Source organism: Erinaceus europaeus, chromosome 8 (genome assembly GCF_950295315.1).
Source record: "Erinaceus europaeus chromosome 8, mEriEur2.1, whole genome shotgun sequence".
Taxonomy (NCBI): Eukaryota; Metazoa; Chordata; class Mammalia; order Eulipotyphla; family Erinaceidae; genus Erinaceus; species Erinaceus europaeus.
The window spans coordinates 58,361,927-58,385,146 of NC_080169.1; the positions used below are offsets into that span (position 1 = coordinate 58,361,927).

General features: G+C 35.2%; 1 protein-coding gene across 1 annotated transcript in view; it reads right to left on the reverse strand.

Moving 5' to 3' along the window:
- ZNF804B (zinc finger protein 804B) overlaps window positions 1-23,220 on the reverse strand; it is a 606,727-nt gene that overhangs the window by 264,074 nt on the left and 319,433 nt on the right. The window lies entirely within an intron of this gene.

The following is a 23,220-nucleotide window of genomic DNA, read 5'->3' on the forward strand; positions in this document are numbered from 1 at the left end:
AAAACCAAAAATACAGCAGTTGTCTCCAGGATTGGTGCAAAACATCATGAAGCTCTTTAGGCTAAGGACAAAATGCAAGGACCTGAAGTGACAAGTGAGGTATATGCTGGATTCAGTCCATATCACAATATCACATGGGGTAAGAAGTTTAACTCTCAGTGTATCTCTGAGGCTAAGATAGCTCATCCAGTAGGGTATATATCATGGAATGCATGTGACCCAGGTTTGAAATAAGGAACTGCGTAAGAGCTCAATGAAACAGGGAAAGCTTGTGTCACAAACCAAGGGAAGCTTTGGCAGTGTGGTTCCTCCCCTAACACACACTCTCTCTCTCTCTCTCTCTCTCTCTCTCTCTCTCTCTCTCTATATATATATATATATATATATATATATATATATATACATATGTGTGTGTGTGCTTGAAAAAAGTTGACTCTTTGCTCCTTTTTTTTGCAACTTAATAACAGAACACATCTTTCTAAAAATAAGCATAAATGAATAATAATTTAGCAATATAGATTATAACAGAATTTAAAATTTTACCTAATCTGACTTTTTATACCTTGAAATTAATTATTAAGTCCTGTTTCCACTTTGACTTTTGTTTTCTAGGTTTTCCTGAATAAGGATTAATTTATTTATATTTCCTATTAATTTTTATGTGATTGTCTGATTTAGTTTTAATATTTCCCTATTATTCATGCCTTAATATTAATAATCACCAATCTATAACATTTACAGTAAAGTATCATCACTGAATATTTGTAATTCAAAAATTTCAAGTTGACCTAAGTTGAAGTTCTGTTATTAGAGTTAATGTACTCTTTGAAACTATGTGATCCAGGGAAAATTAGCTTTCCTTGTTTGTGAAATCAACCATGCCCTTATTCAGTTGTGAGGGGAATTAACTAACTAAATTATAAATTAAAAACACTTAGAAGAAGACACTACATAATACATGTGCTATATAAATCACTGTTATATGTTTTAGAAAGATGTTAATTTCTACAAATTTCCTAAATCAACATGGACATATCTTCTGCAATCTTTTTATTTGAATTTAGTCCCAAAGAAAGGACACTGCTTGGTATATGGCATCTATTTTTTTTGTTGTTGTTGCAGGAAGCAATAAAGGGGTTACTCTTGTTGAGAAAGAGCAATAAAGGATTTGGAAAAAGAAAAAAGTCATAGTTTTCTGTGCTTTGTAGGATCAACCTCCTCAAAATAATTAGATAAGCTTTTTTCCAATACACTTTAGACTAATGTGTCACTAAAACATGTGGAACTGAGGAAAATTAAGGCCCAAAGATCCTCAGGAGAAATCGTTAGCACAGCCTTATAGAATGAATACTATCCATAGATGATCCCCCCAAATAAATTTTTAACATTGAACCCTACCATCAGAGAGGACAAACATCTAGAGATAAGGTTTCTTTGTATAAAGTCATCCTCTCCTTTCTACTCACCACCCAGGCTTTATTTCATTCTGTAGCTCAAAATATAAATCATTGGTTTCCCTTATTTACTTTAGAATTTATAACTATGTAAATTTTCCATATGTACGTAATTAAATTTGATATTTTTCCTCCAACTAATCTGTCCAATGTTTGTTTGCTTCTCCAGTCTGGGCATGAACTCAAGGGGGTTGGGGAATTGTTCCCTGTAGCTGACTGATAGTTACAGAAAAGGGAAACAAAAATAAAACATATGATATAGTAACTTCCCACTGACAATGGGAAATTTTTCAGTTTTATACATGTATTTCATTTAATATAAAGATATGTTTCATACAAAATGAGCTAAAAATTATATATAAGCTTTCAGGCAAAATTAATTTGTAATAAAACCACACACCACATCTTTAACAATTTTTGAAAAAAACATCCACAAAACTTTATATTCTATAATTCATCCATAGACAGCATTGTTCAATATCACATAATTTCTGCTAGATATGATTGTTAAATGATTTAATTGTGCTTTCAACTAAGATTAGGCATTTTTATTCCAACTTATTAGATATTAAAAGTTTCAGGGAGTCGGGCTGTAGCTCAGCGGGTTAAGCGCAGGTGGCGCAAAGCACAAGGACTGGCATAAGGATCCCGGTTAGAACCCCGGCTCCCCACCTGCAGGGGAGTCGCTTCACAGGAGGTGAAGCAGGTCTGCAGGTGTCTATCTTTCTCTTCCCCTCTCTGTCTTCCCCTCCTCTCTCCGTTTCTCTCTGTCCTATCCAACAACGACGACAACAACAATAATAACTACAACAATAAAACAACAAGGGCAACAAAAGGGAATAAATAAATAAAATTAAATATTTAAAAAAAAAAGTTTCAGATATCCAATTTTTTAATTTCTAGACAGACTTAAGTATTCTTAAAGATGCATACCTTTTTTTTTAAAAGATTTTATTTATTTATGAGAAAGATAGGAGGAGAGATAAAGAACCAGACATCACTCTGGCACATGTGCTGCCAGGGATTGAACATGCAACTCATGCTTGAGAGTCCAAATCTTTAATACTGTGCCACCTCCTGGACCACATAAAGATGCATATCTTTGATATTATTCTTACATCAATAAATTGTTACCACCAACCAGACTTTATTTGCATAATATAATAATTACAGTAAACCTTATAAAAGATCTGTCTGGAAAATGCACAAGCTATAAAAGAACATGATATTATCTCAAGATATGTATTTATATGCAAATTGTCATTTTCACTTGTAGGAGAGCATATGCAGGATCTAAAACTGCTCTTTTATAGAATAAATAATGATACCAAATTAAGATTTTGCACTTCAGAATGCGTAATCAACTTTTTCTACAAATTTATTTCTGTGCTATCACTAGACCCTAGGATTGCTTACAAATACTTTTGACAGTATCTGAATCATCTTTTAGAAAACTGCACAGTAAAAGTCTACAGCTTGTAAATTAAAAAAAAAATCAAATCACAGCAGGCAGGCATAGTAGGAAATTATAACACACTTTTCCTGCTGCCTCACCAACTACTGCATATTTAGTCAGTAGATTAAGTCACAGAAGATTAAGGCAGAAGCTTGCTCAGGGCATGTAAAAATGCAAAATACTTTATTTGAAAAAATACTGAAGAGAAAAATGGGTTAGAAAGCAATCAAGTTTTAAAACTTCCTGCAGAATCCAAATATTATTCTTACTATATTTTGAGGGATTACCATGATTTGAAGATAACCCATTATATTTATCAAAACAACCTCCACAAGATGGAATCCAAATGATAAAGCCATTCCAATAAAAAGGAGACAGAGACTAAAAGAATTAAAAGTGACAAGTAAAATCCATTAGAGAACAGCCTTTAATTACTGTAATCAGAAGACTATTACTTACCTTGTCAATTAACAGCTGTGTGCCTCCTTTGCACATAGATAAAAAAATCCTGCAAAGTGTTACAGAAACACTTGTAAGGCATACAAAATGCGGTCATTTGCATGGTACACAGAATATTCATGTGTCTAAGTGAAACGTCCCAAACATTAAAAACTACCATGCCCACTATTAACTGAACTTCAGTGGATTAATACTCTTGCTGAATGAACATAGCAGATTTTAGAAGTAATTAGAAGTCGTGATATAATTACACTTTGCTACATCAAATAAGAATATTTCTAAACTAGAAATGCACCTTTCCTAATATCCTCTTACATGGAAGGAGAATGAAATCCTTATGCAAACCATTCAGAAACTTTAACCAGATGTTTAAGAGTTTATTGACATCATTCCCATCATTTCCTATAGCAAATTGTTTTAAAACTAAAGCATGCAGAGAAAAGATAAAGAAATTCTCAAACATAGGAAAAAGTATACCCCTTAAAAAAAAACACAGTTTTTTAGGAGAATTTTTATTTAGAAAAGCACATCCAAATTTAAAAAATGAATGCAGAACAGTGTTATTGATTCAAGAAGATTATTCTAAGGAAGACCAAGAAAAAATGGAATCATATGCAGAATAAATTTATCCTCCTGAAATAAAGAATTATCTGCTATGTATTTTTCTAAACTAAACTTTTCTTTTATAACAGTAAAGCATAGTATAAAATAGTATTTACAAAATCCTGATTATTTTACCATGATATTTCTATTTATTAAGAATTACTAGTAAACAACACTTTATTGAAGACTTTTAATAAAATTGGTTTCAAAACAAGAATATAAAAATATAAATAAGACATAATTGGTAATTACTTTAGCCATTTAATTGAGATAAATTACTTTATAAAATATAATGACTTTTTAATATTTTAACACTTTCAAGAATTTATAAAGATATTATGGATTCCTGATTACCGTGCCTTAGCTGCAAGCAATACCATAGACAAAACTATATATACAATCAACCAGGAGTACTGAAATCACCAAAATTAGAGTGGAAATAAACAACATCAAAAATAAGAGAACAGTGCAAAAGATCAAGCCAAATGTTGGTTCTTTGAAAAATAAAACAAAATTGACAAATCCTTAGACAGACTCACTTAAAAAAAGGGGGAAAGACTCAAATAAACAGAATTATAAACTATAGAGGAGATATCACAACACATACCACAGAAATCCAAAAAAATCATGTGAAGCTTCTATAATCAACTATATGCCACCAAGATTGAGAATCTGGAAGAAATGTAAGAATTCCTAGAAACATATCGTGCCACAGGCCAGCCCCAGCAGGTTATTAGGGTATCCTGAAAGATTAGGGGCATCATGAGAATGAGATGAGAGACAAGTCAACTGCTTCTAGAGCAGGAAGAGAGGCACCTCTGCTATGCTCAGGCAGAACTTTATTTTATAGTATCATAAGGCTTAGATCATTATTAAAACAAAGATCACCAAGGCATAGATTATTAAAACAAAAATCACCAAGACTTTGGTCACTAATACATAAATCATCAAGGCTTTGATTATTAATACAAAAATCACCAAGGTTTTGGTCACTAATATATAGATCACCAAGGCTTTGATTATTAAAACAAAAATCACCAAGTAAGAACAGCACAGGTAAGGAACACCTCCTGCTTGTGGAACATTTACATTCCAGGGCCACTTTTCTCCCTAGATATCACATCACAGTTTCTATGTCTTTTTTTATTCCTGTATCTGTGTGCTAGGCAGATGTCCTATTGATCAAGATTAATATTCTACCTGTATGTTTATGCCATCCTCTTGCCCCTATGCATCAGAAGCTGTGGTTCATAGAAAGTTCAAGCCTGTTATGTTTCTAGGGGCCTTAAACAAATTGAACAGCCCATTTTTCATGATATTTCTTCCATTGTTTGATCAAGGAGTTTTGTTCCTTATTGAGAAGGCACTATGGTGGTGCTGACCTGGCCAGACTCTCCATTAAGTTAAGCTCTTTAACTGGAATCCATCTATCTTGTGTGCTCACTATGTGGCCTAGGTTCTCGTGTACTATTCCTGTATAAGGAGGTGGAAGCATAATGGTGGGTGGTAGATTAAAAGGCCCATTGTATCTAGACGGGTACCATAACTTACCATTAATTAATTATGCTATGCAAGGTGGCCCCTCCACTGTGGGAAGCACCAATCTTTCTCTATATTTTAGGGGAAATACTAAAGGAAGTGGTGTAGATAAAGGAGGAAACATTTTTTTTTTCTCTTGGATTCTCCTATAAAAATTCTGCATTACTGATATTGCTTGCTCCATTATTATCAATCTTACAGAGAGCACTAAAATTTTTGTCATTATTTTTGTTATTGGTCAGGCTCTGAGCCTGGATATAGGTAAATATTATTAAGGCTACACAGAACTTAATCTCAAGCCCTATACATGGCAAAAGGTAAGATGGTTTCAGTTTGGCCTGGAGAGTCCAGTTGTGCTAAATTTCCTGGTACCATGTCAAGCAGCTTGCATGGCAGCACCTGTGCCAATATATACTTCCAAAACTGAATCAGGAAGAACTATAGAAGCAAAATTAATCAATTGCAAGAAATATTGAAACAGTTACTAAGAATCTTCCCAACAACAGAAGTCCAGGACAAAATAGTTGTACAAACGAATTCCAGAAAACCTTCAGGAAACAATTAATACCTATACTCTAAAAGCATTTCCAAAAATTCAAAGAAACAGGAACACTCTCTCCCACCTTCTATGAAGCCAAAATCAGCCTTATATCAAAATCAGATAGTAACACAACAAAAAAGGAAAGCTACAGACCAGTAATTCTGATGAACATAGATGCCAAAATATTGAACAAGATCCTAGCCAACTGGATAACAGCAGTATATTAGAAAGATTATTCATCATGACCAAGTGGGATTTATCCCAGGAAGATAAAGTTCAATATACATAAGCCAATGTAATTCACCACCTCAATAAAAGAAAAACCAAAACCACATGAATGTTTCAATCATGCCAAGAAGGCCTTCAACAAAATACAACACCCATTCATGCTCAAAACACTACAAATAACGGACATAGATGGAAAATTCCTCAAGATAGTGGAGACCATATACAGAAAACCTACAGCAAACATCATACTTAATGAACAGAAGCTGAAAACATCCCCCCTCAGATCAGGGACTAGACAGGACTGTCCATTATCACCATTACTGTTCAACATAGTATAGAAAGTTCTTGCCATAGCAATCAGGCACAGAAAGAAATCATAGGAATACATATGGGAAGGGAAGAAGTCAAACTCTCACTGTCTGTAGAAGATGTGATAATATACATAGAGAAACATAAAGAATCCAGCAGAAAAGCTACGGAAAATCATTAGGCAATATAGCAAGGTGTCAGGCTACAAAATCAATGTACAAAAATCAGTGGCATTTCTTTATGCAAACACTAAGTCCAAAAAAGTGGATATCCAGAAATCATTCCCATTCACTGTTGCAGCAGTATAAATAAAATATCAGGAATAGACCTGACCAAATAAGTAAAAGATGTTTATACTGAAAACTATGAGTCACTATTCAAAGAAACAGAAAATGATACAAAGAAATAAAAAGATATCCCATGCTCATTGATTAGAAGAATTTAATATCATCAAAATGAATATTATACCCAAAGCGATATACAAATTTTATGCAATACCCATCAAAGTTCCATCAAGCTGCTTTAAAAGAATAAAACAAAAAGTACAATCATTTATCTGGAGCCAGAAAACATCTAGAATCGCCAAAATAATCATGAGGAAAAGAAACTAAAATGGAGCATCACACCCCCAGATCTCAAACTTTATTATAAAGCCATCATAATAAAAAAATATCCTGGTATTAGAACAAAAATAGGTGCACAGACCAGTTGAACAGAACTGAAAGCCCAGAACTAAACTTCCACACTTATAGATATCTAATATTTGATAAAGAGGCACAAAGTATTAAATGGAGGAAGGAGGCTGTCTCCAATAAACGGTGCTGGGAAAACTGGGTTGAAACCTGCAGAAGAATGAACTGAATTATCTTATCTCACCATAAACAAAAGTCAACTCCAAATGGATCAAGGACCTGGATGTTAGATCAGAAACTATCAAATACTTAGAGGAAAACTTTGGTGGAACACCTTCCCATCTAGACCACAAGAACATCTTTGATGATTCAAACCCAGTTGCAAGGAAGACTAAAACAGAAACAAACCAATGGGACTATATCATATTGAAAAGCTTCTGCACAGCAAAAGAACCATCACACAAACAAAGAGACCCCTAACAGAATGGGAGAAGATCTTCACATGCCATATATCAGACAAGAGACTAATAACCAAAATATACAAAGAGCTCAGCAAACTTAGGAACAAAAAAGCAAATGACCCAATCCAAAAATGGCAGAGGATATGAACAAAGTATTCACTCCAGAGGAGATCCAAAAGGCTAACAAACATATGAAAAATTGCTCCAGGTTGCTGATTGTCAGAGAAATGCAAATAAAGACAATATTGAGATACCACTTCAACCTTATGAGAATGTCATACATCAAAAATGACAGCAGCAATAAATTCTGGAGAGATTGTGGGAACAAAGGATCCCCCTATATTGTTCATGGGACTTTAAATTGGTCCAGCTTCTGTGGAGAGCAGTCTGGAGAACTCTCACAAGGCTAGAAATAGACCTCCCATGTGGCCCAGTAATTTCTCTCTTATGGGATATAGGATGTATCCTAAGGATTCCATAACTCAAAAAAAATATGAAAAAGATATGTGTATACATAAGTTCATAGCAGCACAATTCATAATAGCTAAAACCTGGAAGCAAATCAGGTGCCCAACAACAGATGAATGGCTGAGAAAGCTGTGGTATATTTAATCAATGCAATACTTCGCAGCTATCAAGAACAATGAACCTGCCTTTTTGTCTTCTCTGACCCATCTTGGATGGAGCTAGAAGGAATTATGTTAAGTGAGATAAGTACGAAAGCCAAAGACAAGTATGGGATGATCCCATTCATAAACAGAAGTTGAGAAAGAATAGAAATGGAAACTCAAAGCAGAAACTGACAGAATTTGGAGCAGGGCACCAAAGTAAAAATCTCTAGGTGGAGGGTGAGAGTAGGTGGTCAGCTTCACTGGGAGTTGGGGGATAGGACATAGACCTTTGGTGCTGGGAATCGTGTTAATATACACTCCTATTAACTTATATTCTCATAAATCATTATTTAATTTATATGAGAGGGGAAATGGATTGAATGTCTCAAACTTTTTGATGCTCTGAGTGTATGTTCCTTCAATCTAAACACTTAAAACTTCAAAGTGGTAATCAGACTGAATTTTAATAGTGGGCTTAAATCCAATAATAATTTCTTCTTTGAAATATTAATTATCCCAAAAACTTAGACCATGAGAATAGAAGTAACTGGTAGAGTTACTATATAAGATGCAGCTATATGCAAATAGCATAAAATGACATAACTTATGGTGAGGTTTTCTATGATACAGAAAACAATGGGATTTTCAAAGTTAACCCAACTGGGTTATAGCAGTAGCTATCAATTGCCTTCTTAAACTCTATGACAGCAGGACACTTCCCCTTTTTCTACAAAGCACATAGTTCTCCCAGGATTGGAAGCTCTATGGTGGGGATCACTTTCCTGCATGCTTCTCTCAATTCATACCAATTTATACTGCATCTGCTGATCACAACCTAAGCAATGCAATCAGTACCACCTCGGCATGTTACACTTCAGACTGTGTCTGGAGACTTCAGGCAGAATGTCAACCCGTCAGCCTCATTACTCTGGTGAGACCCTTCCACTTTGGTGACAAACTTCTTAACAAAATCTCAAATCCTAGATATAGACCAGGGCCCATGAGATAGGGTACATGCACATGTATCCGTAAGTTAGGGGAAATACATACCTTAAAGCACAAGTGTACAATAGTTTGCAGTGAGTCAATAAATGAAGCAAGCAATTAGAAAGACCTAAATAGAAACCTTAAAGTACCTAATGAAACAATTTCCACTTGGACCAAGATATCCCCCTCATCAAACTCCTATTTCACTTCCCTTAATCAGTCCAAAGCTAACCTTGTCAGTCAAAGTAAGGACTACAAAAGTTGAATAAGGGCAAGAGACTGGCATACTTTAATGATGACTCCTTAGTCACTACCAGGCCACCCCATCATTTGGGGCTCTAGTCATGGCGTCCTGGGATTCCCACACAGACATCATGGGCCTAGACCTCTAACAGATCCCTCTCTCCACTGTCACTAGTCACCTCCATCAGGAACAATATAATTAATCCCTTTTTGGCCCCCTATAGGATCTTTCCCTCAATGTGGATCAACAATGGTAGGGAATGTTCCATTCTCCGAAAGGAGTTTGGACAACATACTGCACCTACTACCTGAGGAAAATGAGTTCTGAAATTATTACAACCTGGTATATTCCTAGCTGTGACCACAGAATGAGAGCTCAGACCTACAGGGATGCAGAGGTTACATAGGCTCCTGTGTGGAATATGGGCCCTATATCAAATTGATGGGGCTTACAGTTAACAACATTTATATAAATTCCTCATATTTGGGAGCTACCCTCTTTCCTAATCTAGCTTTCTGGTTATTTTTCCAACTATGACACCATTACTCTTAGACAATAACCTGAGTCCACCAGCATATTAGACATCAGACTCAGGTAAAAACTAAAAAGCCATTGGCCCCTTTGAATATACCTAAAATAGATCTACTAGCTTTTTCCAAAATGGAGACCACAAATTTCATTTGCAATGCTTTTGCTTTTAGGTTCATCACTAATCAACAATTTGTTCTGCTTTATATCTTAACTTTTTTTCAGTCACCAGGTTTCAGATGATACCATGATGCCAGCTGTATTTCCCCAGGCAAACGACCCCACCAATGTGTCCTGGAGCCCAGTCTCCCCTGATTCCTGCCCCACTAGGAGAAGAGAGATACAAGCTGGGAGTATGGATGGATCTGTCAATGCCCATGTTCAGCAGAGCAGCAATTATAGAATCCAGACCTTCCACTTTCTGCACCCCACAATGATTCTGGGTCCATACTCCCAGAAGGATAAAGGATAGGGAAGCTATCAAGGAAGGGTAGTGAATACAGACTCTGGGGTGGGAATTGTGTGGCACTGTTATCCCTCTTATCCTATAGTCTTGCCAATATTTCCACTTTACATATAAGTTTTTTAAAAAAAAATGTATACAATTGTTAGTTGTACTAAAATAAATGCTTAAGGTACCTATAATAATGTAAATAACTTGCTTGCTGATGTCATTGAGATTGACTTCCAGCACCCCAAACCTTTGAGTTGGTGGTAGATATTTTTTTGTTTTCTTTTGTTTATTATCTTTATTAACTTGATAGAGACATCCAGAAATCAACAGGAAGGGGATATAGATAGGGGGAGAGGGAGAGAGACACCTGAAGCACTGCTTCACCAATCAGATTCCCCTCTGCAGATAGGGACCAATAGCTTGAATTCTGGTCCATGTACATTGTAACGTGTGCTCACCAGGTATGTCTCAAAACCTAGTAGAAAATCTTATTAACAACTATCATTTAGTATAGTTGGCATAAACTGCTTTACAAGTATCTGAGATAAATATTAATGATTAATAAACATCTGCTTAAGGGTGTATTATTTGCAAACATCCAAGCTTCCTTTCAGTAGCTCAAAATCTTTGCTCCAAGTCTTAAGCTTTCTCTTGAAATTCAATCACATTACCAAGTTTTTAAAACTTTTAAAATGTTTGTTTATTTTTATATAGAGATAAATTGAGGGGGAAGGGAGAGATAGATAAGGAGAGAGGAACAAATAGATAAGGAGAGAGGAACAAATCAATGCTTTACTGCTCATGGGGACTAGGAGCTTGAATCAGAGTCTTACACATGGTGATGTGTGAATTTACCAGATGTATACCCATGATCTAATGGGTTTGACATACATCTATAGTCATTTTACTCCCAAATCTTCCCAAATTCTGAAATTTAATGCATGGCTAGCAGGAGAAATAAATTCCTTATAGGTATAAACTTGATCCATAGCTTGTTAATTTAAATTGTGAAACAAAAGTAGTTTCAAAAACTAAATATCTCAATGTATTTTTTAATATTTTGCTTAGATTAAATTAGTGAAACAATATTCATAGAGGTTCCTTTCAAAGTGTCATGGATTACTAAGCTTTAAATATGTAAATAAATAAGTTTTACCTAGGTACTAAATGTCTGACACACTTATCTTCAAATATATAGATTTCTGAATGTGTGTATTAACATATCTAATTTGGGAAGAAATGAAAAGACTATCTGGAGTACATAATAACAATCAATATCATCTGTTCTTGGCTTAGTTTTCCTTTTTTCTTTTTTTTTTGCCTCCTGGGTTATTGCTGGGGGCTGGTGCCTGCACTATGAATCCACAGCTCCTGGAGGTAATTTTTCCCATTTTGTTATCCTTATTGTTACCCTTGTTGTTGTCCAATTCTTTGGACTGTTGGGTCTCTCACATTATAATGCTTGTCCCTAGGTGGTTAGAAATCTAGAACCAAGAAATACTTGGAAAAGAGGAGGTAGTCAAAAAATTCCAGTTATTAACAAAATTGATCATAAAGAGCCATTATTAATTGCTGAGTTGGCTTACAATCTTTTACAAAGCATCAACAATTTTACATATTCATTGGGGAAATACTGTAATATAATATATTTTATTATTTGTGTAATGTGCATCCATATACTATTGTGTACAGATAGGTTCCATACTACACTACTGTATTTAGTCTTGGTCAATTAATTCCAAATCATGTGGTAGCAAAGTTTTCTACTTAGAATTATCTCTGTTAGGGTAAAATATTTACATAAACAGTACATGAGACTTAAACTTCCATGGAAAGTTGACTCCAATATTATTGAACAATAAAATTTAAATAAAGCATGACAAAACACAGGTTTTAATTAAAATACTCAATTTGCTAATAGTTGATCACCTACAAGTTGAGCATGAAAGTAAAATTTTGAATTTTAACAGTGGGCTCAAATTGTTACTACATTTCCAATAATGATTTCCTAAGTGTTAAGTGTTGTCCGTTAAGTAAAAGAATGTAATTATCTCTATTGACTTATTTTCTGGATACCAAAGAATAATTTTCAGTTTTACACATATTTACACTATGAATATTTTCTATCAAATAGTCTCAAATCCCTCAGCAACATTTTTTTCAATAACTTCATATATCGATAATTTATTTTGGGTTTAATCACTGGGCTATTTCCAAGATTGGGATATTACAAATTGTGCTGCTATGAGGATATAGTATACATAGATCTCTTTGGATGGGTGTGTTCATTTCCTTTGGATATAATCCTAGGAGAGATTTATGGGCCTGATTGTATGTCCATTTCTAGCATTTTGAGAAACCACTAGACTATTTTGCCCCTTAGTAAAATGACAAAAAAAAAAAACTTCAATGTTTTTATTTCTCCATGCAGGTTAGACAACAAGATTATACAGGATATCCAAAAGTAAAAATGTCCATTTTTTTCAGTTTAGGACTTTTGAGTCTAGACATATTCAAATATTTTATATAAATTAATGATGGTGTGATCATGAAAAAATGTCCCAAGTCTTTGATTGTCAGAAAAATGCAAATAAATACAACAATGAGATACCACTTCACTCCTATGTAATGTCATACATAAGAAAAGGTAGCAGCAGCAAATGCTGGAGAGGTTGTGGGGTCAAAGGAACCCTCCTGCTCTGCTGGTGGGAATGTAAATTGGTCCAACCTCTGTGGAGAACAGTCTGGAGAACTCTCAGAAGGCTAGATAGGGACCTATTCTATGACCCTACAATTCCTTTCCTGGGGATATATCCTAAGGAAGCCAAGACACCCATCCAAAAAGATCTGTGTATACATATGTCCTTAGCAGCACAATTTATAATAGCCAAAACCTGGAAGAAACCCAGGTGCCCAACAACAGATGAGTGGCTGAGCAAGTTTTGGTATATATACATAATGGAATACTATTCAGCTATTAAAAATGGTGACTTCACCATTTTCAGCTGATCTTGGATGGACCTTGAAAAATTCATGTGAAGTGAAATAAGTCAGAAACAGAAGGATGAATATGGGATGATCTCACTCTTAGGCAGAAGTTGAAAAATAAGATCAGAAGAGAAAACACAAGTAGAATGTGAACTGGAACTGGCATACTGCACCAAAGTAAAAGACTCTGTGGTTGTTGGGGGTGGAGAATACAGGTCCAAAAAGGATGACAGCGGATCTAGTGGGGGTTGTATTGTTATATGGAAAGCTGGGAAATGTTATGCATGTACAAACTATTGTATTTACTATCGAATGTAAAACATTAGTTCCCCCAATAAAGAATTTTAAAGAAGTGGTTTGATAAAAATTGTACAACAGTTTTAACTACTCAATGTATAAATAATTAAGATTCTTTTTTAAATTCAGAATTCAGGTGAAAATACATAAAGTTTATTTTGTAACCAATTTAGAATTCTTTGAATTTTATTAGATGAGAGTTTCCATAAAACTTTGAAATAGTTTAGCTAAATGCATGACATTTGAAGACTCTAAAGATCACCCCTGAGTTTGAAGCAAGGAAGAGTTTCAGATATTAGTAATATTTTAGAGAAGAAACTATAGACAGTTGAATATAAAGTCAATTGGGGAGTATTTGAAGGTATTACTGTATGTATGGTAATTTCCTGTCCTCATCTGCACTATTCCTACCTTTTGGTTTCTGTTTAGGAAGCATTTTATCCTGTTTTATATCTTACTTCCTTTCAGCCACCAGGTTACAGATGATACTATGTTTCTTTCCTGACAATATCACCATTGTGTCCTGGAACCTCACCTCTCCAGAGCACTACCTCAACTAAAAAAAGATAGAAACAGGATTATTAGCTTGCTCAGCTAGTTGTGCTCTTAGCTCAGTTATTTTAGCTGAAAACTAAGAAGAAGTGAGAGATCTCAAAAAGAGTTTAAGAGATACTGAAGCCTGTCCTGAAAGAAGTTCTGAAACAATAAACAACCACAGAAAAATCAGTAAAAGTCCGAAAATGTGGAAACCCAACAGCAAACTACTTAACAACTACTGGTTCAAAGAGGAAAATAAAGAAGAAACCAAAAAAAATTTTTGAGAGTTCATTGAAAATGAAGACATGCCCTATCAAAATATTTGGGACACAGCTAAGGCAGTACTGAGAGGGAAGTTCATAGCCATACAAGCACATATTAGGAAACAAGAAAAACCTCAAATAAACAACCTGATTGCACACCTAAAAAACTTAGAAGAAGAAGAACAAAGGAACCCTAAAGCAACCAGAAGGACAGAAATAACCAAAGTTAGGGCAGAAATAAATAACTTTGAAAATAAGAAAACCATACAAAAGATCAACGAAAGTAGATGCTGGTTCTTCGAAAGAGTAAACAAAATCGTCAAACTTTTAACCAGATTCACAAAACAAAAAAGGAAGAAAACCCAAATAAATCGAACTGTAAATGAAAGAGGAGATATCATAACAGACACCACAGAAATTCAACACAACAAGTAAAAGACTCTGGGGTGGGTGAGGCGGAGTGTCTTGTCCTAGAACATGATGGCAGAGGACCTAGTGGGGGTATTATTATTACGTGGAAAACTGGGAGATGCTACGCATGTGCAAACTATTGCATTTGCTGTCGACTGTAAGACATTTATCCCTCAATAAAAATTTTTTTAAAACTTATAAAAAAATAAAGGACGAGAACACAAGACCATACAAAAAATGGACAAATATAAAAATATAGATATTTATAGGAACAATAATCAACACATATCTGTATCTTGGGAGAGCTACTACAGTTTCCAATGGAGGGAGTGGGGACACAGAACTCTGGTGGTGGGAACAATTTGGAATTATATATCTGTTATCTTATAATTTTGTAAATCAATATTAAATCACTAAAGCAAATGAAAAAATCTGGGGAGTTGGGCAGTAGTACAGCAGGTTAAGCGCATATGGTGCAAAGCACAAGGACCAGCTTAAGGATCCCAGTTTCAGCCCCTAGCTCCCCACCTGCAGGGGAGTCGCTTCACAGGTGGTGAAGCAGGTCTGCAGGTGTCTATCTTTTCTCCCCCTCTCTTTCTTCCACTCCTCTCTCCATTTCTCTCTGTCCTATTCAATAGCAACAACATCAATAACAATAACTACAACAACAATAAAGAAAATCAGGAGATGAACTCAAGGCCTCTTGGATATAGGATACCACTGAGATAACTTATGTATCCAATTTCTTTTTTTTGATCTTGTCCTGATTCTATTTTTTATTTAGTAAGAAAGTGGCGAAGAGTGAGAGGGAAGGGACAATAGCGATACCACAGTTCTTCTGCGCCACCCACTTACTCCCGGTGACTTCCATGCTAAGTTATGGCTGAAATGTAGACCTTCATACATGGTAAATCAATGTCCCCTACCCCCCATCTCTTTAAGAACATTATTACAATACATTGTCTCAGAAATAACCATCTCATTAAAAGATAAATAGCAACAAAAGTTAAATACATAACAGTCACAAAAGATACTACATAGTAAAAGGAAATACAGCAGCAGTATTCAATATGTGAAGAAAATAAACTAGAAAAAGCTGGCTTTAAATGGATGAAATATAATAAACAATATTGCAAAATGAATTTGCTTCCAATCTACATGACAATAACTTAATTTCAAGTTTCTCATTCTAAAGTGCCAAGTATCCCTGATTAGAACTTATTTTTCCCCCAAAAAACTCATGAGTAGAAACTTTTAGTCTATTAGGTATATAATAACAAATCAAAGCCATCTGTTTCTTCAAAATATTGGTTAACTGTCATCTGTCTCTTGGTTAGTGAAAATTGGAGCGAAGCTTTTTGTTTTTAAAGGTTTTATTTATTTATTAATTAGAAAGATAGGAGGAGAGAGAGAAAGAACCAGACATCACTCTGGTACATTTGCTGCTGGAGATCAAACTCAGGACCTCATGCTTGAGAATCCAATGCCTTATTCACTGCACCACCTCTCAGACCACGGTTAATGAAAATTTGATTCCCTAATTAAATTTATGCATCAAACATAAACAGTTAGTATACATCAAACCTACCATATTTCAGTTTAAAGTCCTTGGTTCATTAATTTATAGACACATTTCTAAATACAGGTGATTTGAGTCCATATTTAAGATTGAAACACATTTAATAGCAAGTACAAAGAGTACATGTATATATTCTTTATCAGAAAAAGAAAAAAAAAGTAAAAATAAAGCTCCCCACTTTAAGTTTGGTACAAAATTCTCTTTAGAAAGGAAAGACAACTTTTTTTCACTAGAGATCCATTATCTCCTATCCTTGAGAATGTCTATACTGAGCTTACTGAAGCAGAGCTGAACAGATTTGCTAGAGAATCTTCCTCAGGATATAAAGCTCACTGTAAGGTGACTGAATATTATGTTTTCATACATGAATGACCTAAATATAAAAACCAGTGCAGATATTTACAGATCACTTTGCTTATAAGCAAAATCCTAACAATTATTAGTGAAAAATAGTTCATTGGTCATAAAGAATCTGTTCTAGGTTTTCTATCCTCAAAAACTGCGTATTACTCCCTAAAAGTTATGTCATATTTTACATTCAGTTATAGACATAGTTCGAGTATCACTAGGGCAAACAGCCAAAATATAAATTCAGTTCTTTCTTCAATTTCAATTTATTTCCAAGTAAATAAAACTGGAGATGCAGTTAAAACTAGTTGAAAGCTTATGTATAAAATCAAGTGTCTAAAATAGTGAATTAACTCTTACAGTAAAACACAACTGAGCCAAATTGCAGTATTGAAAACACCCAACAGTTACTTCATTCAGTGGTTACAAAATATTTTACTAATGTGAGTGACAGAAAGCCTCAGGTTCTCTTGTTATGGAAAATACTTCTCACTGACAAAAATCTTATATATTAGGAGAGAATGATAAGCAAATACAACACATTTCAAACCTGCCTCTTCCTTCCTCCCTCTCTTTCTTCTTCCCTAGCCTCTCTTCCTTCCTTCCTTCCTTCCTTCCTTCCTTCCTTCCTTCCTTCCTTCCTTCCTTCCTTCCTTCCTTCCTTTCTTCCCTCCTCCCTCCTTTCCTGCTTTTACTTTCTGTCAGACAGAGCGAAAGAGGCAGAAAGACAAAGGGAGAATAAATCATAGCACCAAAGCTTGTGTGTGTGTGTGTAGGAGGATGAGGGCTGGGCTTGAACTTGTGTTGCACAGATGAGAAAGCAGCACACTATTCAAATGAATTATTTTGTTTGCTGGCACAAATACAAGGTTCTAGCCATGCTAAAAAGAAATGTTTTCAATTAATTAAAAAAATACTGCATGTAGTATATTGCTCTTTAGAGAATATAGCAAGTTAGAAGTAAGACCAACACTTATTAAAATTCTTAATTGAGTATTTCCACTGAGTTAATGCAACACCGAAAGGAAATAAAACTCAGAATTTGTTTTTCCTAGTACAGAATGTATTGATTTAACTTTATTTCCCTCAGTGCTCAAGTCATTCAAGCAATACTACTCTGTGAGGTACTTGGAAATCTGAAAAAGTTAGTGTGCCTCCATTTTAAGATATACCTTTACTGAAGGGAAATTATTTAGACACTTGAGACTTTCCAACTCATTCTCCCATTACTAGGTTATAAAACTTTAATGCTTCCTGATAAAATTATGTCCTCAACTTTTAATAGCTACAGAAAGCTTTTATTAAAAAGTAAAACACTGTGAAGCTAGTGAGATAACTGTTTTGTCAATTGGATGACACAAGTTTAAGCCTGGTCTTCACCACAATGATGTGGTCTCTTTCACAGCTGCTCCTCTCTCTCTCTCTCTCTCTCTCTCTCTCTCTCTCTCTCTCTCTCTTCCTCCAGGGTTATTGCTGTGTCTCAGTGCCTTGCCTGCACTACAAATCCACTGCTCCTGGAGGCCATCTTTTTTTCCATTGTTGTCACTGCTAGATAGGACAGAGAGAAATTGAAAGACGAAGGAAAGACAGAGAAGAGAGAGAATGATAGACACCTGCAGATGTTCTCCACAACTTGAAAGCAACACCACTGCAGTTGGAAAGCTGGGAGCAGGATCCTTGCACAGGTTCTTGCACTTCACACTATGTGCGCTTAACCCAGTGCACTACTACTGCCCCCCTCCCATCTATCTTTTAAAAAAGTAATGAGTTCTGAACATTGCATTTCTTAGTTTAATTTTCACTTAAGACATTATTTTAGTACAAAGTTGGTTCTAAGAATATGTAGTCAATCTATTCTGAATATATGTGAATATTATATATCATACAATAGTTTCCTTGGTGGACTTTCTGAAAATATTTAAGGTGGATAGCAATATAAGTCATTTCATTTTTATTGATATTACTAATCATTTTATTATTTATTCATGTGATTTCATTTTAACCTCTTTAATTAATTTATAAAGGTAAGACCATGGACAGTTAAAATAACATTTCATTAAAATACATAAATCAAGATTTCCAACATATGTGTAAAGATGATATATTTTTAAGTTTTTATTTATTTATTTATTTTCCCTTTTTGTTGCCCTTGTTGTTTTTCATGTTTGTTGTAGTTATTACTATTGTTATTGATGTCGTTGTTGTTGGATAGAACAGAGAGAAATGGGAAGAAGGATGGAAAACAGAGAGGGGGAGAGAAAGATAGACACCTGCAGACCTGCTTCACCACCCGTGAAGCGACTCCCCTGCAGGTGGGGAGACGGGGGCTCGAACCAGGATCCTTACCGGTCCTTGCGCTTTGCGCCACGTGCACTTAACCCACTGAGCTACCATCTGATTCCCAAAGATGATATTTTAAAGTACAAAATTTGTACTTATACTAACAAAAGCTTAAAGTTTTACTAAATTCTTGTTATTTGGCAGACAAACTGGTATGTATGATTACATGCTATGTTTCAGTTTTCACAATATGTCAAGAAGTTGATACTATTACTTTGTAAGTTTACAAAATAAGATCACCTGCTCATACAACTTAGTATTAGAACATTTTCTTACCTAAGGAAGTTTTGGTCAATGCCACTTCACATGTACAAAAATAGTCTCTATAGAACATTTTTATCATATAATGTAGTTGAGTAGTAGGTTTCTCCATCTAGTTAAAGGTAATAATATTCAATAATGTTTCAAAAATAAAATCAGCTATTTATATGTTTCTGAGAATATAACCTAAAATTATTTTTATGAGATTAGCAGCAAGTTTCCTAATTCTACATTACACTAGATTTTCACCTTCTAGTGATGTTCTGTTGGTGTAATGACCAGATGCACAGCTCCATGCCACAATATAAGGATTATTAGGAGATCTGGCTGGGACCTTCTATCCCCTACTAGCTCATTCTGTGTGTCCTAGTGAGCCATCCTCCGTCTATTTCTTTTTGTGCTTGATATTTCTTTGAACTATTTTTTTCTGAATTCTAGTTATTTTGGAACAATATACTCCAAATAATTTTTTCTTGACCACTATCTTTTCTCACAAGTAAGGTTTATCTTCAGTATGTCATGCCATATTACTCCCTTTATAGAATAAAAGACAATAAAAAAAACTTTGTTTATTCACTGGCATACTGTCATGTGTATTAATATTGTGATAATCCTCATTAATTGAATTGCTATGTAAACAAACAGCATTATAACTCCAGCTGGAAAAAAAGGTGTCAATGATTGTGTGAAATGACGACAGTCATTGAGATAGAGTGAGACCCCTAAGATCCCTATTCTCATCTGCTCTGTTCCTGTTCAGTAGTAATTTTCCCTCCTCTATGTCTTGCCACCTTTCAACCACTAAGTTGCAGGCACTATCATTCCATCCTAACTTCCCTGGACAAATCACCTCACCAATGTGTCCTGGAACCTCGCCTCTCCAGAACCCTGCCCCACTAGGGAGAGATAGAAACAGACTGGGAGTATGATCAACCTTCCAACACCCATGTCTAGCAGAGAAGCAATTACAGAATCCAGGACTCCCACCCTTTGCACTCCCGAAATAATTTTGATCCATACTCCCAGTGGGGAGAAATGATAGACAGATGATGATGAGGGCTCTGAACTACAGCTCCATCAGGGCCCCAAAGAGAGAAGAGCAAAAAGGAAGGGACATTTGGATGTAGTGATACGCTTGCATGTGACTTGGAAAGGAAGAGAAGGTGGGACCTAAAAAAGGGGAGGGGTCAAACATACCAATATAGAGATAGAAATAATAGCTAAGCCATATCTACAACCTTAGACGAATTGCTGTAGCTTACCACAGCTGGACTGGGGAGTCAGAACTCTGGTGGTGGGAATGGTTTGGAGTTTACACCTGTTATCTTGCTATTTTGTAAATCAATATTAAATCACTAATGGAATTTTTAAAAAAGAGAGTGACACTAACTGATGCAAAGATGGAAGCAACTGAGTGATATACATTACAGATATTCATATAGATATATGAAATGGGGTGGGCAGGCAGTATGCACACTTTATAGTGTGCAAGGACCCAGGTTCAATCCCCCACACCCTCCCCCCCAGCAAGGAGAAAACTTCACAAGTGGTGAAATAGAGCTGCTGGTGTTTATCTATTTCCTTTTCTATTTCCCCCTTTCCCTATAAATTTCTCTCTGTCTCTATCCAATAATCAAATAGTTTAAAAACTTTAAAAAATAGATATGTGAAACAAAAGGCCTAACTAGGCCCATCCTAAGTGAAAATCGTAAGTAAAAAACTTTTCATAAATAAAAAAATAGCTAAGTACAAATGTTATTGATAATATACCTATGAAGTAAATTGTACATTTGGAAAAGAACAAATTGGGTTAAATTTGAGAGTCTGAAGCCATCAGTCTGAAGCCTTCTTCAGTGAAAACTGTTAAGGAAAGAACATGACCTTACCTCCATGCAAATGGACACCTTTGCAGATCTCCACTAATATTTGTCATTTAAATTATTCCCTTAAGTGGATTCTACTCCTCTCCAATCCTTTACTGCTTTTGTATGTAATTATATGTTCTTACTATTTATTTATTTATTTATTTTTCCTCCAGGGTTATTGCTGGGACTCGGTAACTACACTATGAATCCACTGCTCCTGGAGGCCATTTTTCCCATTTTGTTGCCCTTGTTGTTATGCTTGTTGTAATTGTTATTGTTGTCATTGGATAGGACAGAGAGAAATTGAGAGAGGAAGGAGATACAGAGAGAGGGAGAGAAAGACAGACACCTGCATATCTGTGTCACTGTTTGTGAAGCAACCCCCTACAGGTAGGGAGCTGGGGGCTAGAATCAGGATCCTTATGCCGGCCCTTTTGGCTTGAGCCATGTGCGCTTAACCCACTGTGCTACCGCCCAGCTCCACTCTTACTGATTCAATGTAGACTCCACCAAATAAAATCACATTTCAATTATGTAAGTTGGCTTGAGTTACAAGGTAAAAACTGTTCACTTAAAGACTGCCATACAGTGGCATATGCTGTTGGGCACACATATTACTGTGCTTAAGGACTTGGGTTCAAATCCAAGGTCCCCACCTGCTAGGGGGGAGCTTTACAAGTGGTGAATTGGTGCTTCAGGTGCCTCACACTCTCTTTATTTCCCTCTCCCCATCAATTTCTCTGTGTTCTATCAAATAAAAGAAAAAGAAAAGGAAAATATTGCCTCTATGAACTATGAATTTGTAATACAGGCACTGAGCCCCAAGCCCCAGTAGTAACTCATGTGGTGATAAAAATTTAAAATAAGATATAAATATGATATTTAAAAATGTCTGAGGCAGAACCTGAAAATAGATATGCTTACTAATTATCTTTGTGTTTGGAAAGATACTTAGATAATAGGTGCTAAAAGTATTCAACTCATAAGGAACAGTAAGTTTGTTTTTACTTCAGGGAAATTACTCTCAATAATAATAATTAAAGCTAATGCATGCAAAATTCTGCTATTCAGCACTATTCTTATCTTAATTTTCAGATGGCGATACCAAAACTTTGTAAAGAGAAAGGATTTCCAATGTTATTCTAATACTATGTGGCCCTGTGTCGGGTTTATTCAATTGTAGCATTTATGCTACTAAGCATAATGCAAAATCTTTTTGATGCTATAGAAAATTATGTGCACCATCATGTATAATAGTTTATAGAAATATATGATATCATATACATGTAAATATAATACTATAGTAGACTGAAATAGTATGCAGCTTCAGTTATTAAAATGTTTTCAAAGTGGTCAAGGAGGTGACATAGTGGATAAAAGGCCTGGACTCTCAAGCATGAGGTCCCGAGTTTGATTCCCAGTAGTACACACCCCAGAGTGATGACTGGCTCTTTTCTCTCCTATCTTTATCATTAATAAATACAAAAAATATTTAAAAACTGTTTTCAAAGATAATAGAAAAGCATTAAAGTTCTTCTTGATCTCAAACCTTTATAACTCTTTTCAATAAATGGTGCTGGGAAAACTGGGTTAAAACATGCAGAAGAATGAAATTGAACCACCTTATCTCACCAGAAACAAAAATCAACTCCAAGTGGATTAAAGACCTGGATGTTAGACCAGAAATATCAAATACTTAGAGGAAAATACTGGTAAAACACTTTCCCATCTAAATCTCAAGGACATCATTGATGAAACAAACCCAATTGCAAGGAAGACTAAAGCAGAAACAAACAAATGGGACTACATCAAATTGAAAAGCTTC